The sequence below is a fragment of the Paramormyrops kingsleyae genome, chromosome 22 (assembly GCF_048594095.1).
Source record: "Paramormyrops kingsleyae isolate MSU_618 chromosome 22, PKINGS_0.4, whole genome shotgun sequence".
Taxonomy (NCBI): domain Eukaryota; kingdom Metazoa; phylum Chordata; class Actinopteri; order Osteoglossiformes; family Mormyridae; genus Paramormyrops; species Paramormyrops kingsleyae.
The window spans coordinates 9,873,050-9,879,880 of NC_132818.1; the positions used below are offsets into that span (position 1 = coordinate 9,873,050).

Consider the following 6,831-nt stretch of genomic DNA (forward strand, 5'->3'; position numbering starts at 1 on the left):
GAGACATCGTCACGCAAAACTCTCCCCCGGTTCCCACACTCTCCAAGAGGAGTTTTAAAAAAATAACCATGGTTGGTCTGGAATCTTGTATTTTTATCAATAATCTTATTAAACTAGTCATTTTATTCATACTTTGCAATTAACCATTATTCATCATAATTAGCCTATAAGGGTATTAATGTGTGTATCTTGGGCCCAGATCACCGATGTGTTTGTTGCTTTATCGTTCTACTTAAGTTGGTTTATAGCTCTACAGCCTTGAGTCTGGCTAAGATTTTGACTAACTAAGGTCTCAGGTCACCCGGCGTCTGCAGAAGTGACCTGAGAACCCACTGTGTACCAGGCAACGTCTCTCCTGCATCTGCAAACATTTCTCTTGTACGTGCATGTGAGGATCGGCGCCTGTCCATCATGTATCCTCCCTGTTTGCCCAGCAGGGGTTGCTGGCCATCCTGTTCTCCTCCCTGTCGCTCACCTTTCAGCCCCTTTGTGCTTCCCCAGCTCTGTGAACTGCAGCATGGCTCAGTGGGCTGAGCATGTATATCAGAGATTGAGAACCTGCTAGTCATGGCTTTGAAGCTGCCTAAGAACAACCCTCACATATTTTTTTGCCTTTCCCTAATGTGTGTTACTGGTTATCAGCGCTTTCCTGTTTTTTGGTGTTACTGTATTTCAGGTGGTTCCTTGTCTTGCTCCTTGTCCCTCCTTTGATCAGTTTTCCTTGCTTTACTTAACCCTTATTGTTTCTTAGTGTTTGTTAATTTTCCCTAGTCTCTAGTGCTGTGTAATTGTAATATGCCACACCTGTTCCTTGTTTGCCTAGAGTCCTTGTGATTGGTTAATTGATTACAATTCTTACCTGTCCTGCGCGTGTCTTGTTAACTGTGTATTTAAGTGCCTGTTCTGGTTCTGTTCGTTGTTGGTTCAGTGTGGTTGTATGTTGGTAGTCAGAGTGCCCATGTTACTGTGGGTTGTTTCTCTGCTTGGCTTTTCTAGTTCCTTTGTTGCTTGGATTCCCTGGGATCCTTGATTTATGGTTCCTTGTTAGTTATTATTTTGCCCGTTTAGTTCTGACCCCTTGTGGTCCCTTTATTTTTGCGGGTTTTCCTTTGTTGTTTCTGCTTGTGTTAGAGCTGTTAAGTGGATCGTCACCTTCCTTTTCCCACCTGTATCATGTATCACGCCTCACCACGACACGTGCATGTCATGACCAGATGCACACCTCGTGATCATGCAAGCTTTTCATAGATACACTAATTTGTTTGGTTGAGAGTTCTGTATCATGTAATAGACATAATGCATCATGAATATGTGTGTGTGTGTGGGGCACTAGGCTTTGTGTTTTCTCCTTTTTTTGTTTTATCATCTGAGGCTCGCAAATGAACCCAGCTCCCCATTCACTATCAACAGACCATGACAGATAGGACTCTAGAATCAATGCCAGAAACAGGAACCTGCCTGTCACCATCTCTAGAGACAGGAACTTTACCTTTTTCCATCTCTTGAGATAGGAACTTATTCATCACCAACTTTACCTGGTGAGTGCTGTAGTGGGTTAGAATATCCAAATTGAGTGGTCAGTAGTGTGATTTCTCCCTGAATGGCTCAGAGAAAAATACATTCTGTGTTGAGAAACCTGTACAATTGTCTGTCTGTTTCTATGATTGAGGCCAATGCTTTTTTTAAAACATTTTTTTTTTCTTTTCAAGATTGTGCAGTTGACACTGACGCTGATAAGGCTGCAGCCAGGTCTGGATGTGGGTACCTTGGCTCTGTTCGTCATCTGAGACTCCCTCAGACCCATGCGTCTGAGCATCTTCCACATGTTTCTCCAGAAGAGAGAAAAGAACTACAAAGTTCAACGCACCAGGCCGATGACTCAACACGTACACGAGAATTAGTGAGAAGACGACCCAGAAGAGTCCTTTACCATATCAGGAGAGGATTGAGGACCTAAACTCAGAAGGCTCTTGTGTGTACAGGATTGGTGCATAATGTATATAATCCTTCTGTTGTGACTAAAAAAACATGCATGGGTGTGCAAACTTCAGGGTGAAACAGAGCCTCTGTAGCTCCTACGTTTGCGGTCACATCACGGAGCAGCTTTGGTTTGAAATGCAACACGAACCCAGACTTCAAAGTGTCTAAAGAAAATATATAAATACAAAACTATTAGCATGCTTGTTTTCTTTAGTTAACGTTTCAGACGAGCTGCCGAGCGGTTTGTGTATTGAGTCCCGCTGTAATGTTTTTTAAAGGCGGGAGGGGGAACTCCTTTCCAGTTGGAAATTCTCAACCACACCAACAAGCCCAGGCCAGAACCCAAATATAGAGAGAGTCTGGGCATCTCCACCATGCGTGATCCAGGACAAAGACCCATGAAGGGAACATGACAACTGCTGGTTAATCTCTAATCCCATTTATCGATGGTGGTTTATCCTTAGAAAGAGATTAAAGTGGATGACAACATCATTGAATTGTGCATCTGACCTCTGTTCAATCTTCTGCCTCCAGCAGCAAATCACCTTACTAGGATTATGTTCTCAAACAGCTATCAGCTATGATCAAGAGGTGCTCAAATCTGTGATCCGTACATTCATAGACGTTTTCTGATCTTGATCTTCTGATCTGGAAGGTAATCTGGCTGTAAGGCAGTCTAGATCTTTAATGGTATGCAAGTACTTAAAAGGGAATTTATGGTTGTATACTATAAGGGTAATTTAACATTACCAGTTCACTTGATCTGCGTGTCTTGGGACAGCAGAAGGAAACCAGATCTTCCTAAAGAAAATCTGGGCATGTGCACATTTCATGCACACTTGCTGTGGGAGCCAAACCCAAAGACACAACATTGGATTTGAGTTATGCTCTTTGTTCCATCCATGTTGGAAGTCAAACTTCATTGCCCAGAACAAGAGTATCAGCATGACATTCTGAAGGCTGAAATATAAATATTTATAAATATTTATATTTTATAAGTATATTATAACATTATTGAAAGTTATGTCAAAGAAGGACTGCCAATGATGCTGTTTTCAGCCTCAGCTCTTCATTTTCTTCTCTTTTAGTCTTTGTCAATCATGTGACACAGTCTGCCATGTTGCTCTGACACTTCTTCTTCCCAGAATCCTTTTGTTTTCTGTCATGCACTCAGAGGCAAGATGGTCTCACTCTTCTTGCACCTCTTTTGGTTGTCCAACTTGTTCATAATTAGTTCTTTTGTTTCAACCTCCAGAAATTCATCTTCTAGTCCATGATCCTGTTCTTAAAACCCTGTTTTTTTGGAGCACCGAGAATAAAAATTCTGTAAAAATGTGCCTCCGAAATGACAAGACATTTCTCTCTCTATTTTGGATGTTAAATTGATGCGTAGAGAGTCGACACGCCAGTGTGGGTGGTTGACCAACACATTAGATTTATCTCTGCTTTTTCCTCTTTTTCTCCAAAATGTACCACAGCCTATTGAAAGTAGAGGGTAAAACTGCCCATAATTACAGCCACAGATCAAAGGGAAGTCCCACTGTGGAGAAGTTATTGACTCATCTTCATTTGTCTCTGTGAAAGCATGATCACGGCCCTTGTGATCTTGGTCTCCGCAGTCTGAGGATTTGCTCTGGTAGTTGATCCAGGACCCAGCTTTTTTTGGGCACTGAAGAAGCCGCTGGTGGTGAACGGCTTATAAGACCTTGTCTCACCCTGTGTCTTCTGTTTTCTTGGTATGTCCTTCTGGCTGATGGGAGGTAAAGGTAAATTACCATCACCATTACTTCAGTACCTAGCACTTCCTGTCTCGTCTTATTCCGTACGTTCACTATGTGCTCAGGGCTGGAATAAACAGCAGGTGGTGCAATAGATGAGGACCAGGACTTTTAAACAGAAGACAGATGCATCATATAGGGGACGGTGATCAATGGTGCGGAACACTGTTGCTGTCGTACTGTTGGTGGCAGGTACATTGTGCCACTCCGGCTAACAGAGGTGTGAATATAAGATATTCTGGATGTGATCTAATATGCACATAAACAGGAATAATGAATTAAAGGACAAAGCAGGAGACTACAACACCATGACACCTTCTGATTCCAAGCCCCCCCACCCCACCCACGTTGCAGTATGATGCACTTCTGGTTGCCCTGGGAGACTGCCGCAGGTCGGCCTCCCTGCTGGTCCCGCTTTTGCGGAGTGCTGCGCTGAGAGATTTATCCCCAACTGTTTCTAATAGACTTAACAAGCATCACTAGCCAATAGCTGTAAATCCAGTGGGTTCAGCCTCCGCATCTCCCGCCTTCCCAGACATACTGGAACACACACTATTGAACTTGGAAGGGTCGAGAGCCGCATCGTCCCGGGGAACGTAACTTAGCAGTAAGTAGGAACAGACAGGCTCACACCACGTGATTAATGACTATTAAAAACACGCTACCCCAAAATGGTTCCTTTTGCCATCGGCGGGTTTCAAAGGGGTCTCTGTGAGCTTTAGGAACTTGGTAAAATGGGATTGTAAATCACGGCTAGGGATGATTTAGGCAGGGTCTGGCTGGGTCAGGGATCTCCAGATTTATGACAAGAGAGACCGTTTCAGCCGCCCGCTCAGCCAGGCGTGACGGCTACAAGATCGAGCCTCAGAAGCCTTTGACAAACCCAGCTGAAAACAAAAGATGCAAACTGCACGTGGCGACAGAACATGAGCTTGTCTTACAGTCTTTCGCCTCCGGTCTGGTTTCCTATGATATTGTACTGCTGCGTAATATCTTGAGTTCATAACCATTAGGTATAAATTGTTTTTGAAAAATATGTACCTGTTCTTTCACAACTTTCCCCCTGTAACTATGAGCAATGTGAGCATTTCCAACGTGACTGCATGGTTGTATCTCTTTCGGTCCTGATATACATGCTTACAGAGGTAAATAGTTCAGGTCCAGAAAGTAAAAATTCAGATCAAGATTTTGTTTCAGCCAACCAGTTGAGTATAAAGAGTCATAGTCATATAATATGCAATTGTGCAGTTGAAACAAAATCTACCTGTGCCCGCTTAGGAGATCCAAGAGACCAGCTTGTATGGCTAATCCTGTTTATACACCAAGCAAAGCGTCAGTTAGGGTGGGAGGTTGTTGCTTGGTGAAGCACAAACAGAAACAAAGAGTGCATGAGAGTGACAAGGGGTGGCACACATCCTCAAGAGCAGGAACATCCATGGGACAGGAGGAAGCCTTTGTAAGATGAATGCTAATGACATCAAAGCCATTGTGTTCTTTATATCACCATAATACAAGCAACCAACAGAATGCGTTGTTATTTTATTTCAATGCATTGATGTTCCTCTAGCTGGCGAAATCCAAGACCATGTTGAACATAATGGAAAAATTCTGATGTCCCTGTTTATTGACCAAGAAAAGCTTTTGATGTTGATGGCCTAACTTATTTTAAAATAAGAAACATTAGGGTCAGAAAATTCACTCTTTGAAAGTTGGAACCAAAGTAAAAATTGAGTAATATAAAAACAAAACCAGGCCAGCTGCCTCCACATTCCACATAATCAATTAAACGTCATTATCAGATTAACAATGCAGATCAAAGAGCAAATTTGCAGAAGAGAATGTTTGTCTGGCCACAGAGTGCAACCGAAAGCCTCCGCGACTCTGTCTCCTCCTTCCACGCGACTCTATTGATGTTCTCACTTGAGCAAATTTTTCGAATGTCCACATACGCGTGTCTGTTTAAGCATACGTGTGTCTGTTTAAGCATACGTGTGCTCAGTGCATGTCTGTGTATTCATGCGCCAGGCATTTGTTGTAAGGCTTTGTGTATGCGCTTGTGGAATACCTTCCTTGAGTTTGGCCATGTTCCTGATTTGTGTCCCGCGGAGTTTACGTGCTGCTGTTAGCATAGCATCACCTTAGGCTGTACCCAACTCAGGAGAGACCTGCACTTCCAAGGAATCAGAAATTCCCACTAGTGCTCCGGTGATGTGACATAGTTCATCAGTCTCTAGCACTGTGGCGAAGACCAGAGTTGAAACGACAGAAGGATTGTAACTGACCGAAGCTAATCTGGATCTGCAGGTCCTCAGTCACTGACTACAATAAGTACTCATGGCAGCTCAAAAGAAGTGACCTCAGGAGCTGAATTTAACAGGCCATCTTTCTCCATGTCATCTGTGCTACTCCATTTTGATTGTGCCGTATTCAGAAGAATTGGCCATAGGCATATTATGCTTGGTGCAGTACATCATCCATTTCCTTCATCATTCTTATAAGATTTGTGTTTCTGTACCATTAATATCTTAATAAACTGCTAAATTACATGTTTTTCAAAATGTCTTGCTGAACATTATATGAAAAAACTTTATAGATCATAAAAGATCTCTCACTACACTGAAAAAGGACAGTAATGCATTAATAGATAAAACAACAGACATTATAATTGTATAATCATAAAACATTAAGGTATTTTAGAATGTTAATGTATTCTTCTATGCTGTTTATCATTGTTCTATGAATGCATTATGAAGGTGCACTGAATGTTCTATGAATGCATAATGAATGTACTATGAAGGTGCACTGAATGTTCTATGAATGCATAATGAATGTACTATGAAGGTGCACTGAATGTTCTATGAATGCATTATGAATGTACTATGAAGGTGCACTGAATGTTCTATGAATGCATAATGAATGCACTATGAAGATGCACTGAATGTTCTATGAATGCATAATGAATACACTATGAAGATGCACTGAATGTTCTATGAATGTATACTGAATTCATTATGAAGGTGCACTGAATGTTCTATGAATGTATACTGAATGCATTATGAAGGTGCACTGAATG

General features: G+C 42.0%; 1 long non-coding RNA gene across 1 annotated transcript; it reads left to right on the forward strand.

Annotated features, from left to right (window-relative positions):
- Positions 1–875: 875 nt before the first annotated feature.
- On the forward strand, positions 876–2,472 carry LOC111836920 (uncharacterized). The gene is made up of 2 exons (XR_011984744.1): positions 876–1,538; positions 1,710–2,472. It is a non-coding gene; the product is annotated as an uncharacterized lncRNA (long non-coding RNA).
- Positions 2,473–6,831: the final 4,359 nt, after the last annotated feature.